Source organism: Leiobunum rupestre, chromosome 3 (genome assembly GCF_980474605.1).
Source record: "Leiobunum rupestre chromosome 3, qqLeiRupe1.1.hap1, whole genome shotgun sequence".
Lineage (NCBI taxonomy): Eukaryota > Metazoa > Arthropoda > Arachnida > Opiliones > Sclerosomatidae > Leiobunum > Leiobunum rupestre.
Window position 1 is genome coordinate 27,419,903 of NC_143386.1, and position 15,282 is coordinate 27,435,184.

The window sequence follows — 15,282 nt, forward strand, 5'->3', positions numbered from 1 at the left end:
CAACGGATAACGCGTCTGCCTACGGAGCAGAAGATTCCAGGTTCGAATCCTGGGAAGCTCGTTTTTTTCAAATTATTTAAAACGTTTCTCTGGTTTGGTTTTCCATCATAATGCTATTGCGGGGGCTTGTGGCGCAACGGATAACGCGTCTGCCTACGTAGCAGGAGATTCCAGGTTCGAATCCTGGCTAGTTCGGTTGTTTTTCAAATTATTTAAAACGTTTCTTTGGTTTGGTTTTCCATCATAATGCTATTGCGGGGGCTTGTGGCGCAACGGATAACGCGTCTGCCTACGGAGCAGAATATTCCAGGTTCGAATACTGGCAAGCTCGGTTTTTTTTCTAATTACTTAAAACGTGTCTCTTGTTTGGTTTTCCATCATATTGCTATTGCGGGGGCTTGTGGCGCAACGAATAACGCGTCTGTCTAGGGAGCAGAAGATTCCAGATTCGAATCCTGGCAAGCTCGTTTTTTTTTCAAATTATTTAAAATGTGTCTCTTGCTTGGTTTTCCATCATAATGCTATTGCGGGGGCTTGTGGCGCAACGGATAAAGCGTCTGCCTACGTAGCAGAAGATTCCAGGTTCGAATCCTGGCAAGCTCGTTTTTTTTTCAAATTATTTAAAACGTGTCTCTTGTTTGGTTTTCCAAATTATTTAAAACGTGTCTCTGGTTTGGATTTCCATCATATTGCTATTGCGGGGGCTTGTGGCGCAACGAATAAAGCGTCTGTCTAGGGAGTAGAAGATTCCAGATTCGAATCCTGGCAAGCTCGTTTTTTTTTTAAATTATTTAAAACGTGTCTCTGGTTTGGTTTTCCATCATATTGCTATTGCGGGGGCTTGTGGCGCAACGAATAACGCGTCTGTCTAGGGAGCAGAAGATTCCAGATTCGAATCCTGGCAAGCTCGTTTTTTTTTCAAATTATTTAAAATGTGTCTCTTGCTTGGTTTTCCATCATATTGCTATTGCGGGGGCTTGAGGCGCAACGGATAACGCGTCTGCTTACGGAGCAGAAGATTCCAGGTTCGAATCCTGGGAAGCTCGATTTTTTTCAAATTATTTAAAACGTTTCTCTGGTTTGGTTTTCCATCATAAAGCTATTGCGGGGGCTTGTGGCGCAACGGATAACGCGTCTGCCTACGCAGCAGAAGATTCGAGGTTCGAATCCTGGCTAGTTCGTTTGTTTTTCAAATTATTTAAAACGTTTCTCTGGTTTGGTTTTCCATCATAATGCTATTGCGGGGGCTTGTGGCGCAACGGATAACGCGTCTGCCTACGGAGCAGAAGATTCCAGGTTCGAATACTGGCAAGCTCGTTTTTTTTCTAATTACTTAAAACGTGTCTCTTGTTTAGTTTTCCATCTTATTGCTATTGCGGGGGCTTGAGGCGCAACGGATAACGCGTCTGCCTACGGAGCAGAAGATTCCATTTTCGAATCCTGGCAAGCTCGTTTTTTTTTCAAATTATTTAAAACGTGTCTCTTGTTTGGTTTTCCAAATTATTTAAAACGTGTCTCTGGTTTGGTTTTCCATCATATTGCTATTGCGGGGGCTTGTGGCGCAACGAATAAAGCGTCTGTCTAGGGAGCAGAAGATTCCAGATTCGAATCCTGGCAAGCTCGTTTTTTTTTTAAATTATTCAAAACGTGTCTCTGGTTTGGTTTTCCATCATATTGCTATTGCGGGGGCTTGTGGCGCAACGAATAACGCGTCTGTCTAGGGAGCAGAAGATTCCAGATTCGAATCCTGGCAAGCTCGTTTTTTTTTTCAAATTATTTAAAATGTGTCTCTTGCTTGGTTTTCCATCATATTGCTATTGCGGGGGCTTGAGGCGCAACGGATAACGCGTCTGCCTACGGAGCAGAAGATTCCAGGTTCGAATCCTGGGAAGCTCGTTTTTTTTCAAATTATTTAAAACGTTTCTCTGGTTTGGTTTTCCATCATAATGCTATTGCGGGGGCTTGTGGCGCAACGGATAACGCGTCTGCCTACGTAGCAGAAGATTCCAGGTTCGAATCCTGGCTAGTTCGTTTGTTTTTCAAATTATTTAAAACGTTTCTCTGGTTTGGTTTTCCATCATAATGCTATTGCGGGGGCTTGTGGCGCAACGGATAACGCGTCTGCCTACGGAGCAGAAGATTCCAGGTTCAAATCCTGGGAAGCTCGTTTTTTTTCAAATTATTTAAAACGTTTCTCTGGTTTGGTTTTCCATCATAATGCTATTGCGGGGGCTTGTGGCGCAACGGATAACGCGTCTGCCTACGTAGCAGAAGATTCCAGGTCCGAATACTGGCAAGCTCGTTTTTTTTCTAATTACTTAAAACGTGTCTCTTGTTTGGTTTTCCATCTTATTGCTATTGCGGGGGCTTGCGGCACAACGGTAACGCGTCTGCCTACGGAGCAGAAGATTCCAGGCTCGAATCCTGGCAAGCTCGGTTTTTTTTCTAATAATTTAAAACGTGTCTCTTGTTTGGTTTTCCATCATATTGCTATTGCGGGTGCTTGTGGCGCAACGGATAACGCGTCTGCCTACGAAGCAGAAGATTCCAGGTTCGAATCCTGCCAAGCTCGGTTTTTTTCTCATTATTTAAAACGTGTCTCTTGTTTGGTTTTCCATCATATTGCTATTGCGGGGGCTTGTGGCTCAACGGATAACGCGTCTACCTACGGAGCAGAAGATTCCAGGTTCGAATCCTGGCAAGCTCGCTTTTTTTTTTAAATTATTTAAAACGCTTCTCTGGTTTGGTTTTCCATCTTAATGCTATTGCGGGGGCTTGTGGCGCAACGGATAACGCGTCTGCCTACGGAGCAGAAGATTCCAGGTTCGAATCCTGGCAAGCTCGGTTTTTTTCTAATTATTTAAAACGTGTATCTTGTTTGGTTTTCCAATATACTGTTATTGCGGGGGCTTGTGGCGCAACGGATAACGCGTCTGCCTACGGAGCAGAAGATTCCAGGTTCGAATCCTGGCAAGCTCGTTTTTTTTTCAAATTATTTAAAACGTGTCTCTTATTTGGTTTTTCAAATTATTTAAAATGTGTCTCTTGCTTGGTTTTCCATCACATTGCTATTGCGGGGGCTTGTGGCGCAACGGATAACGCGTCTGCCTACGGAACAGAAGATTCCAGGTTCGAATCCTGGCAAGCGCGTTTTTTTTTCAAATTATTTAAAACGTGTCTCTTGTTTGGTTTTCCATCATATTGCTACTGCGGGGGCTTGAGGCGCAACGGATAACGCGTCTGCCTACGGAGCAGAAGATTCCAGGTTCGAATCCTGGCAAGCTCGTTTTTTTTCAAATTATTTAAAACGTTTCTCTGGTTTGGTTTTCCATCATAATGCTATTGCGGGGGCTTGTGACGCAACGAATAACGCGTCTGTCTACGGAGCAGAAGATTCCAGTTTCGAATCCTGGCAGCCTCGGTTTTTTTTCTGATATTTTAAAACGTGTCTCTTGTTTGGTTTTCCATCATATTGCTATTGCGGGGGCTTGTGGCGCAACGGATAACGCGTCTGCCTACGGAGCAGAAGATTCCAGGTTCGAATCTTGGCAAGCTCGTTTTTTTTAAATTATTTAAAACGCTTCTCTGGTTTGGTTTTCCATCGTAATGCTATTGCGGGAGCTTGTGGCGCAACGGATGACGCGTCTGCCTACGGTGCAGAAGATTCCAGGTTCGAATCCTGGCAAGCTCGTTTTTTTTCAAATTATTTAAAACGCTTCTCTGGTTTGGTTTTCCATCAAAAGCTATTGCGGGGGCTTGTGGCGCAACGGATAACGCGTCTGCCTACGGAGCAGAAGATTCCAGGTTCGAATCCTGGCCAGCTCGGTTTTTTTTCTAATTATTTAAAACGTGTCTCTTGTTTGGTTTTCCATCATATTGCTATTGCGGGGGCTTGTTGCGCAACGGATAACGCGTCTGCCCACGGAGCAGAAGATTCCAGGTCCGAATCCTGGCAAGCTCGTTTTTTTTTTAAATTATTTAAAACGCTTCTCTGGTTTGGTTTTCCATCAAAATGTTTGTGCGGGTGCTTGTGGCGCAACGGACAACGCGTCTGCCTACGGAGCAGAAGATTCCAGGTTCGAATCCTGGCAAGCTCTTTTTTTCAAATTATTTAAAACGCTTCTCTGGTTTGGTTTTCCATCATAATGCTATTGCGGGGGCTTGTGGCGCAACGGATAACGCGTCTGCCTACGGAGCAGAAGATTCCAGGTTCGAATGCTGCCAAGCTCGATTTTTTTTTCAAATTATTTAAAACGTTCTCTTGTTTGGTTTTCCATCATAGTGGTATTGCGGGGGCTTGTGGCGCAACGGATAACGCGTCTGTCTACGTAGCAGAAGATTCCAGGTTCGAATCTTGGCAAGCTCGGTTTTTTTTCAAATTATTTCAAACGATTCTCTGGTTTGGTTTTCCATCATAATGCTATTTCGGGGTCTTGTGGCGCAACGGATAACGCGTCTGACAATTTTTAATAGATGTTGCATATAACTTGTAAAAATATCTTGTTTTACATAAATAAATAATAATAATAATAATAATACCGCGAAAAAGCGAAGAGGTTCACCATTTTCATTCTTTTTTTAATTCAAGCACCATTGTTTCCCTACCAATAACCCGGACACTATCTATTCCACCCACAGTTTTCAACAAGTATGAATATAAGTTACTCAATATCAGAAAAGTAAGCATAGGCTTGAGGATGCTGAAACGAAGAGTGACGGATAACATAAAGTCACGCTAGAACGAGCTTTGTCAAAGGACGAAACGAGTCCGGAGTCATCGAGGTATTATCGACTCGTATTATATTTATGGAAGTTCCTTACTTCTGCTTCCATTATATTATTGTGAAGAAGAATACATGACAAATAAATATATATACTTATGAACAATAAACGTGATTCTGAATTCGATATCACCGTATAATTTTCTAAATTCGCATTGAAAAACCTTAAGCTTTGCCTGCCTATCACGTTTAAAGTTTTAAACCAAGGATGATCTATACCTACGTTTTAGGTTTGCCAACCATTGTTTTGGAGAGAAAACTACATTTTCGCTTCAAAGACTAAATAAAGGGTAATTCCACGCAGATTCGAACTTTCATGTTACCGTGGGTCAACAGATCATAATGAAATTTTCCACTTCACAAAAAGTGATCATGGCACGACCAAATAAGAAATATTAGCCACAAATATTGAAAGGTTTTCAAAATACACGCGTCTGAAAATACCCGACATTTTAAGTTTGTTGTCTGATCGAAATTCGAACCCCTAAAGGTTTTTGTTAATATCAGTTCTCCTGACGCACTGAATAGCTTAAAATATTCAGACTTTAGGCAGTTGTTAGAGCAGATTTCAGAAATGCTAACGAAAAGTTTATACTGTTAATGGTTTTAATTTAATTTAGGCCATCTTTTAAATTTTAAACAATGGGGGTTCGCGCTTGACGAGTATCCCTGAAAAATTCAATTTTAGAATTTAAATTTTCTTACATTTTATAATAGCCCTAATGCTTAGCTTTTGTATGGTGTATGGGTTGTTTGGAGTATTTTGGTTGTAAGTCCAAAAATACGTGAAAAATTGTTTATCCACAGAAACACAGCTATCTCCTTTTTTATTTAATAAACTCCAGTAACTAAAAAAAAATTTTGTTTTGAATATTGTTTGAGCATTGTCTACTATGTCTAGACATATTTTGGGAATTTGCAGAATGGTAGTTGTACGTCGTGAGAAATACTTCGGTACATTTTCTTTTACTGGGTTAGGTAAAATGCACAAAAAGGAGTATGTTGGAACAAATCATTCATCTTTTTGTGACGGCCATGAAACAACTCTTTTATCTTTGTCACATTTCATAAAACTCAGTAGAAAATCGTTTTCTTCTTGTATTTTGCTTACGACTAAGGCTACATAAATTCACAAACAAAAACTACTAATACTATCAAATGTCAGAGATGTGTATTTACCATTTAAAGAATCAAACAACAAGTATGTTAAAATTGGTTTTTCCAAGTTTTGTTCGTTGCGACCGCATTGTTGCATTCCAGTTACTTTCAGAGGTGTGCACAATGTTTGAATTTGCAAAATACATCAGAACCTAAAACTTATGGCATTGGCGCTACCATCGAGAAAAGGCTATAAAACAATTATGCAGGAGTTCGTATGCTCGACAGAAAATCGACAATGTATGTTACACCGCAGTGATCATTGTCCCTCAGAATTTAGTTTCAAAAATTTCGTCAATTCTTTTTTTGAGGAAATGAAAATTTATCTTGATGTTAACGTTCGATACAAACAGTGGGTTCATAAAGAAGGTCGGACGAGATTACCTTATATACACGAGCTCTGTTTCAGACTTCATGTCGAATCTAGCGAATATGATGGACAAAGTGGTAAAACACCATTTCGTGGCGAAATCATAAGCGGCTTAGCTATGGGAGTTGAAAGAATCCGTAACACCAACCCATGTCATTATTCTTCTTGACTTTGCCGATAATTACTCATTCATTGCCCAGGATGCCGTTCAGGATTTTCATGGGGAGAATACCCAATGTACGCTTCATTCTTTCGTAATTTATGCGTCAAATGAAGAAAATTAAATTCTAACCCAAAGCTGCTGTAGCGATGAAATGAACCGCAGTGCCGAAACTGTTCACTGTTTTAAGAAGTCTATGATTTCGTACATTAAGAATACACTACCACAGGACGGCGCTGCTTCGCAATATAAAAATTGTAAAAATCTCCTTAATTTAGGTCATCACAACTTGGACTTTGGTCTGACCAGTGAGTGGAATTTCTTCGCCACTTCGCATGGTAAGAGTCCTTGCGACGGCATTGGTGAAATCGCTAAACGTTTGGTTTCTCGAGCATCGCTTCAAAACTGCGAAGAAGACCAAATTGTAACTCCTTTGCAATTCTATGAATGGTCGGCTAGAAATGTTGCTAGAATTAAATTCCTATTCGTTTCAAAAGACGATGTTAAGTTCCGTATAACAGCTCTGGAAGAAATGTTATCGAAAGCTAACACAATCGCCGGCCTTCGACGCCAATTTTTCCATCTTCCAAAATATGAACTAAATATGTTGTACAGGCTTTCTTCAGATCTATTTAGTACAAAAGCTATGCTCGCTGAAGTAGATAATCCACAGTTAAACCAAGGTAAACTTTTAATTCAAGATATTTCAGTTGGCGATTATGTAGCTGCGGAATATGATAATGACTGGTATGTAGCCTTAATCGCAAGCAAAATACAAGAAGAAAACGATTTTCTTCTGAGTTTTATGAAATGTGATAAAGATAAAGGAGTAGTTTCATGGTCGTCACAAAAAAAATTATTGTTTTGTTCCAACATATTCGTTTTTGTGCATTTTATCTAACCCAGTAAAAGAAAATGTACGGAAGTCTTTCTCACGACGTACAACTACCATTCTGCAAATTCCCAAAATATGTCTAGACAATGCTCAAACAATATTTATAACAAAATAATAGTTTTTTAATTACTTGAGTTTATTAAATAAAAAAAGGATATAGCTGTATTTCTGTGGATAAACGATTTTTCACGTATTTTTGGACTTACAACCAAAATACTCCAAACAAACCATACACCATACAAAAGCTTAGCATTAGGGCTATTATAAACAAACTTATAACGTGGGATATTTTTAAACACGTGCATTTTTAAAACCTTTAAATAATTTTGACTAATATTTCGTATTTGGTCGTGCCATGATCACTTTTTGTGGTAACATGAGTTTTGGAACCTGCGTGATAGTGCTCACTAGATTTGCTAGTCCTAGGCCGCGTTAATTTCTTTTTCCCTCCGTGTCGAAAACAAGACGTTTCAAAAGGTTTACGTTCACACTTCTGTTTGTATCAATTTAAAATTCAAGCTGCCAACTTTTTAATTTGAAAATCATTATCGCAAATTACTCCAGTCAAAAGTATGTCTCGTTATTCCCGCAAACAGCCCGCCTTTATGTTACAGTAATACTTCGGTGACAGTAATAGAAACGCATGTTTAGTAAGTCAGTTGTTTTGAAGGAACTATCTCAACAAATTGAACATAGCACCACACTATTCTCAGAGCTGTTCGTGACTTCGAAAATGACGGCACCGTTCATCATTCATTTTGAAAAATAATTTTTGAGAAAAAGGCCTGGGGGGATCAAATAAGAAAAGCCAACACGGACATCACTTAATTTTAAGAAATTTTATGAACTTTTTTGGATGGAGTATAGTTTAGAGCATAGTTATATCTTTGGAGGTTCAGTCGATTTCGCAGATGGTAATAAAGGAAATTATGCCGTGAACGGGCGTTTCCAACCCTGGCGTTCGTTGCTGGAAAATAATTCCTGAAAGGAATTAGCGTTCTTAGAGATGACGCGCGATAACTATACGGGGTTTTGTATACGGTTTGTCATTGACTGTCTTCGATGAGAGCTTCTGGATATTTTTTTAAAATATGCGTATAAATTTCAACTGGTATCATATACTTTGAATTGAAGAATAACCAGAGATCTCGCGATCTCGTTTCCAGTTCAATAGCTCGGAACTAGAACGCGTCGGAAAATCACTTCCCTCTCATATTTGATCTTACGCCGACCGCTTTTCGCGCCTTTAAATTTTACATAAACTGAAAAAAAAACAACCCATAAGAGTTCATAGTAGTACACTATAAAAGTTCAAATTCTGTCGAAAATTTTACGTATGCCTCCCATATTGGACTATTTTCTAATACTTGATAAAAGGTGGTGCCTGAGATCCCTATTTAACTCTTTTGATGAAATTATGATCAAACTTCTACACTGTAGCGTTAAGTTTTTGATCATTCTCAATTCAAATAGTCGTAACGTTGAAATTGTTTTTTTTCCCGATGAAATTTTGTAGTTAAAAATCTGTTGCTCCTATTCACCCTAAACTTGGGTATTTTAACTATTCAGTTTATTATTTTAACTTAGATTTGAAATGGGAGACACAATTATATACTTTACGTTGCTAGTGATTCTAAAATCAGATTAAATCCAAACTTGAAATAAACATCATTTTAATTAGGCTGCAAGCAGCTGCAGATTAAGTTTATCGTGGCTGCAGGGAACTACATGTAGAGCAGCTGCTAATTATCTGTAATTAAAACCTCGATACAAAATATTTAAACAGCTAATATTGTTCGCTTTAAAAAATAGTGCATTTATTTATTAAAAGAGGGGCCACTGCCACCATTAATTTTAGTCTGCCATAGTGGACCAAAATACGTGCTTTTTCAATGACAGCACTTTCGATAATTTTTCATTCAATGTTGAGCAAATTCTTCTAAGAGTATCAACGGTTTTGGTATTAACTTACCAAGGTTAACCAAATCCAGTTAATGTATGTCGAGAATGAGGAAAGTGGCTTTTGTAGACTTCTATTTATGATTTCCCTGACCAAGTTAATCTTGTCCCAAGTTGTAAGTGTTTTAGCAAAGCTGTGATTATAACACAAAACGTTCACTCGCGGTAATATACGCAATTAGAAATGCCCTAACCGTTGATATTGACGATATAATTTCTCAGCTTGATTAAAATTAAAATTTAGGTTTTTTTCGATGCACTTCTTAAGTTATCGGGCGTATTCAGAACTGAAAGCTGTGCTTATTATAAATAAAAATCCATTTACTATTTGTCGTTCGATTGTTCCGAGAGTCTGAAATCCGTTTCTATATCTTTATACCGGTAAACTAGACTCAAAATGTCAGTGCAAATGGAAAATGAAACACGTTGGGCGTAGCTGTTTTCCTAGAGCCGTACCGATACTCAAGAGGCTGCAGCTGCTATGACGTGATTAACAAAGTATAGAAGCGAACTAACCCTAAATATCAGTACATTCCGAGTGACACGAAAGAAATTAAATAAAATTGACGTTCTGAGAGTGGTTGTGACAATTGTGGGAACGACGATAATGCAAATTGGAAAAAGTGTCAATAGTTCATCATTTCTCGTGATTGACAAACGAATTGTTACACCTTGGACTAAACAAATAAAGAGTTTAACGGTTTCGTACGTATTACGTGACCAGGCGGAGAATTATTCACTAGTGTGTTTCTTAAACTCACTCTTCCTTTCTCATAACGTCATAGAATAGACTTGAATTGCTATGTTGTGTTACAGGGAATGGAACTCTAGCAGTGAAATAAAAGCTTCAGTCTAGAACGTAGTATAAAATTTTAAAATTCCATCCTGTGAAGAGGTGAATTGAAATTTCATTGGGATATAAACGCTCGCAACAATAATATCTACTATGTTCTAGACTTTAGCGCTACTAGTGAGTAATGACCGAAACTTGTTGGTGTAGTCCCTTAAAAGCTCTTTTGATTTTAACTGTTGTTTGAGAAGTAAGAAATATCATCTTAAAACCAATCACCACGTTAAAAGTTAACCTGGCGAAATAAATAACAAATAACGGCCAGCCCATCTGTGGTTGAATTAGGCTTTAATTGATACTACCAATCAATTTTATTTCAGGTAGTCAGGCAAATTTCTTAAGTTCTTAACTTCTACGTTATGTCAAAGGAAATTATATGAAGCCTTCATCATAATTTCTTGCTACCATAAAGATTGATTTGGTTTTCCTCGAAGGGCCTTTCTAAAGGGTTATTTATCATGCCTGAAAGTGAAATTTACTTAGCTATTTTGTTGGGATTTTGAAATTACTGAATTAAATATTTAAACATTTTATTTAATGTTTATATCATTTCAAACTATACTAAATTCATAACTTTGAGTCAAGAATTACTTCATATACATCCAAGATCATACATCTGTTAACACCCTTCTCGGCTGGGACAGGACCTATCGCTCCACCTACTGGCATTTTTACCAACGTAGCGGGAAAAAAACTCACCTGTACGGAGAGAGCGGCTCTCCAATTGGCTTTAGAATAGCCAATGACAGCTCTGGCTGGAAAGCGCCGTCGATACTGTAGACAGACCGATTCCTCATTGGCTAATATTGTTTCATTTGGAAAGCGGCCTTTAAGGCGTCCATAAAATAGACGAACTAAGTACTGAATCTATTATTTTCTACATTTATGAAGGAAGTTATGCTTCTACAACAGGACTCCACGTCATTTAAAGTCTTGATATAATGTTAAAACTGTCTTCCGATAAAAATTCTAATATTATGATGGTCAATTCAGAATTTTAAGTTTAGTGCAATATTTTATTGTACTGTTTTAAACCACAACTTTAAGACATTTGTTTTAAATCTTTGTTGGTTTTTAAATATATCATTTATTTATAGAAGATAATACTTAGGTTTCCTTAATACCAAGGATTTACGAACAAAGTATGGCCTTCGAAGGTGCCTCCTGTGACATGAAAAATGAAATAAGCATTTGAACATCCGCCGATAAAACACCATGTTTAATCTCTATGCCTAAGAGTACGATTTCTATAAGCCAATTTTTAGTTTGGGATTTTCCCATTCCAGTTACACACTTAATCTAATGAAAGAACGATGATATGATTTTTAATTTGGGTTTTATCTGCGTAACTCCTTGGATAAAGCCGGGATTCATCGCAACGCGCGAGCTTATGCATTGGGCATCTCATAAGAACGATGGGGCTAAGCTTCATATCGATTCAAACCATTTGTTATATTCAGCTAACATGTGAACGTAGCTTAAGTGTACTCGTTTTCCATAACATGAGTCCCTCCTTTCGCATTGAAGTAAACACTTTTAACTAACAATGAATTGGAAAATCTACTTAGTTGTATTGTTTATTTCAATACGTTAAAACATTTGTTTAAATTTTTACTTATGACATATATGTATGTATTAAAAAAATTAAAAGAAAAAAGACAACAAAGGCGATTTATGAAATACGACAAATAGATTGTTTCGCGTGTCAAGGCCGCGTTATCAGCTTTCCAGGCCATATAAAAGTCTCCGAAGCCCTTGTTTAAAACCCAGGTATTTATTTCAATTAAATGAAGAAAGTTGGGGGGCCCAAAGTTAACATTTTTACCTGGCAACTCAGCATTTGGACGGAACATCCGTTTCCTTACTTCCGTCTGTATATTTCAATGGCGGTCACGTGGTTCAAAACGTTTTTAGCAGGATGTTCCGTTCAGAGGTCTCACTTAAGCCTCGTCTGCGGCCCCTCTTTTGTTATGGGTCTATTGTAGAGCCACTTGTCATTTCCTCCTCCCCCCTCTCCCTCTCTTTGGGCCGGCAAGGTTCCTAGAAAAAAGCTACGCTTACTATCGTAGCATTTGTAATACAGGGTATCTAACGTACACATGGTGTTGCCAACATAAAATGTTTTTATTTTTAATTTAAATGGTCCAAACTAATTAAAATAGGTCTCAGAATTTTTAAGACAAAGCTAAATATTTTATGTATGCTATGTTTAATCAATTCTAATTAAAAAATTAAAATTTGAAAATTTTCTCAAATAACGGTACGTGACTACGGAGGTGACAGACAAGTACCGGTAAACCGAAAAGGTTCCCCTAAATAGAAAGCGACAGCCAGTGACATCACTCGCGTCTGCGCAAGAGAAGGAATAGAAGGAAAGAACGAGCGTTTTCACCAGAGGAGCAACTTTTTTTTCGAATGCGCCCCAGTTGGGGTCACGGGGCCACGTGGAGAAGACCATTGGCTAGTTTTTATATTTATTCCCCAACGTTCCGAGGTGGGGGTCCCTTTGTAACGCGAATAACCTTTGAAAAGAGTGCTCCTCTCGGCTCGCTCGAAGAGAAAGACATGTTACTATGTTTTCATGGAAGTAGGAAATGCGAATTTGAGGAAATCCCGATTTGTTCTCAGCGGGGAGCTTTTTAAGAAACTCGTATTTGGACGTTTTCATGGAAATCTACTCTCGACTTTCAACCGGGTTTGAACCCCCCAGAAACCTCTACACTAGGAATGTTCTAACTACTCTCTCGACATTCTTCGGATAAGGGCAGCTGGCCAGTCGTTTCATTTTGCAGTAGCGCGTGATTAGTGTAAACTCCAAGCAAATGGATCCCAGTTTAATGCTAAAAACCGCTTTAGCTTTATTAATTTCCCAATTTATTAGCTTAGGAAAATTAATATGTCAACAAACACAAAATTCAATCCTAAGAAGGAGAAGAATTCTTTCGTTGGCCATTACTAAAATTAAGCTTTATTCAGAATTAGGTTCCACTAACTTCTTCAAATGAGCCCAATCCTACTTTCGAGTTCTTATCTGTAGTTAACAACTCGTTAGGCAAAGAACACTACATTCTTAGGTTACGATAAAAGGTTTATTAACTGAGATAAATAGTTCGTCGTGATTACATATGAGAGAGAGAGAGAGTGCCGTTTATGCTTTGACACATTGCATTTATACGGGATCTAAAAAACATACTTATTTACATAGATAAGATAATCGATGATAAGAAAGTCTACTTTATCTATTATACAACATACGTCACTGGAAATTTACCAGGTTACCGCCCCCGTTTCCGCAGCTTCTTCGGTTGTTTTAAATAAAAATTAAAAATGTAAACATTGAATTTATTGTTCGCGTACGATTACAAAAACGTATTCGCAAAATTTACTAATTTAATCACGTCAACAATTAAATGTATTGTTTATATCTTTATATTTATGCTTACATTAATTTTTTATTTTTAAAAAGTGTCGTTAAAACCTAGGTTAAAACATGTGAAACCACAACTTTTTAGTAGTGCTCGGAATTATTTATTCATTATCATAAATTGCGATATTTTTTTCGTCGTCGTTTTGAAGAAATAAACTTGTTATGTAACCAACGATTTCGTTAATCTACTACTCATTCTACTTATTCAAATAAATAATTGTTTTTATTAAGCTTCAGGTGTATCCACTTTCTTTTATTCAGCTATTTCATCTTGAAATATTACTATTTAAATTAAGGCTAAAAGTATTTATTCGTGAATAAAAAAAACAAAGTCCGAGCACTACAAATTAGTTACTACATTTACAACTAAATAAACCCCCCGTGTATCAAACAAGTGTTCGTGCGTTTTTATTCTAAGAAAATCCGGATTTGCCAAGGAAATAAGGGTGCGTTTCCCGTATTTCAGAAAATACGTATTTTCTCAAATACGAGCGTTTTCATTCAGTGTAGCACGGATTTAGAAATACGGATTTAGGAAATCCGTATTTCCTACCTCCATGAAAACATAGTCGTGTTACCTGGTTACGCGGGGGAAAGAAACGCGATACCACGCAAATACCCCGACCCTCCCCGTGACGCGCATTAGCATTTTATCATTCTCAGTTTTCCCCGCAGAACATTTTTATAGGTTAACCGATACTGCTCTTCGGGATTTAGAGCAGTATACGCGCCTTTGCGACCACTGCGAGGTGACTGATTTCCAGTTATCTCCGCCACTTCTCTTTCGGTGAGTTTCCCCGTAGACCTCTCTACAATGTCGAACGGTTCTTTCCCGCCTTTACGAGCACTACTAGCTAACCATCTACTTGTAACACTATTGAGTAAACGCAAAATTTCTGGTCTCCCCTCCCATATAGGGGGCACAAAATAAAAATGGATGGTTTGTATTTAACAGAGTTGGAAATAGTGACATTTTTAACGCGGGCCCTTCGGGCTCCCGACCCCTTTAAGTTTCTTTTTATTGAGGGTCAGTGGCCCAGGGGAGGTGAAATGGGTTAAAACATTTCAAATAGGGAGATAAAAAAACCAGAATAAGAATTGGTTACGTTACTTACGTAAACATTTATTGACTTTAAAACGTTAACTTTAACGCTAGATTTCGCTCTCGACTAGGGTATTAAAACAACGTTTCAGCAACGGCGTAAAAAAATATTTTTCAGGAATTTCCGTTAAATTTTTAATAAATATTTGTATTTAATTTAGGGGCCGAGGTGGCCCGCAACCCCAGCTCGAATGATCTATTTTAAGGGACCTTATATTTTATAAGAGCCATTGGCCTCAGGACTCCCGCTATTTCCAAGTCTGGTATTTAACCTAGAATATATAAAACGTTGTAGAAAAAATACTGATATGATTTCATTATTTTTATTGGTATAAATTGATGGTGAACTATATACATTTTTTTAATAATAATTCACGAGATTCCACAATATTTTTTTAATAAACTTACCAATTACTAATCATAGTCGCAATCACTATTTGTTATTATTTGTTGCTATTACTAATTGTTGTAATCACAGTCGCAATGACTATTTTATTATTATTTGTTGTTATTAATATATGTTGTAATTACAGTCACAATCACAATTTTGTATTATTTGTTGTTATTACTAGCCAATTAC

General features: G+C 37.8%; 1 protein-coding gene, 1 long non-coding RNA gene and 11 other non-coding genes across 17 annotated transcripts in view; 11 read left to right on the forward strand and 2 right to left on the reverse strand.

Moving 5' to 3' along the window:
• LOC149950985 (prostatic acid phosphatase-like) overlaps window positions 1–9,676 on the reverse strand; it is a 164,404-nt gene extending 154,728 nt beyond the window's left edge. For 2 of the 5 annotated variants that reach the window (XM_090167970.1, XM_090167972.1), the window contains exon 1: window positions 9,337–9,675. The gene's annotated coding sequence lies outside the window, so the exon portion shown is untranslated. Of the gene's footprint in view, window positions 1–9,336 lie in introns of all 5 variants that reach the window. The other 3 variants (XM_090167966.1, XM_090167968.1, XM_090167969.1) reach the window with 3 other exon arrangements.
• The window catches only part of LOC149950979 (uncharacterized), a 277,136-nt gene extending 262,148 nt beyond the window's left edge, over window positions 1–14,988 (reverse strand). Inside the window, exon 1 of the long non-coding RNA XR_016479840.1 lies at window positions 14,975–14,988. This is a non-coding gene — a long non-coding RNA (uncharacterized LOC149950979). The remainder of the gene's footprint in view (window positions 1–14,974) is intronic.
• On the forward strand, window positions 123–195 carry TRNAR-ACG (transfer RNA arginine (anticodon ACG)). Its single transcript has one exon. It is a non-coding gene; the product is annotated as a tRNA-Arg (tRNA).
• On the forward strand, window positions 1,245–1,317 carry TRNAR-ACG (transfer RNA arginine (anticodon ACG)). The gene has a single exon. It is a non-coding gene; the product is annotated as a tRNA-Arg (tRNA).
• Window positions 1,959–2,031, forward strand: TRNAR-ACG (transfer RNA arginine (anticodon ACG)). The gene has a single exon. It is a non-coding gene; the product is annotated as a tRNA-Arg (tRNA).
• Window positions 2,095–2,167, forward strand: TRNAR-ACG (transfer RNA arginine (anticodon ACG)). Its single transcript has one exon. It is a non-coding gene; the product is annotated as a tRNA-Arg (tRNA).
• Window positions 2,772–2,844, forward strand: TRNAR-ACG (transfer RNA arginine (anticodon ACG)). The gene has a single exon. It is a non-coding gene; the product is annotated as a tRNA-Arg (tRNA).
• Window positions 2,907–2,979, forward strand: TRNAR-ACG (transfer RNA arginine (anticodon ACG)). Its single transcript has one exon. It is a non-coding gene; the product is annotated as a tRNA-Arg (tRNA).
• Window positions 3,214–3,286, forward strand: TRNAR-ACG (transfer RNA arginine (anticodon ACG)). The gene has a single exon. It is a non-coding gene; the product is annotated as a tRNA-Arg (tRNA).
• TRNAR-ACG (transfer RNA arginine (anticodon ACG)) lies at window positions 3,485–3,557 on the forward strand. The gene has a single exon. It is a non-coding gene; the product is annotated as a tRNA-Arg (tRNA).
• On the forward strand, window positions 3,619–3,691 carry TRNAR-ACG (transfer RNA arginine (anticodon ACG)). The gene has a single exon. It is a non-coding gene; the product is annotated as a tRNA-Arg (tRNA).
• TRNAR-ACG (transfer RNA arginine (anticodon ACG)) lies at window positions 3,753–3,825 on the forward strand. The gene has a single exon. It is a non-coding gene; the product is annotated as a tRNA-Arg (tRNA).
• On the forward strand, window positions 4,025–4,097 carry TRNAR-ACG (transfer RNA arginine (anticodon ACG)). The gene has a single exon. It is a non-coding gene; the product is annotated as a tRNA-Arg (tRNA).
• Window positions 14,989–15,282: the final 294 nt, after the last annotated feature.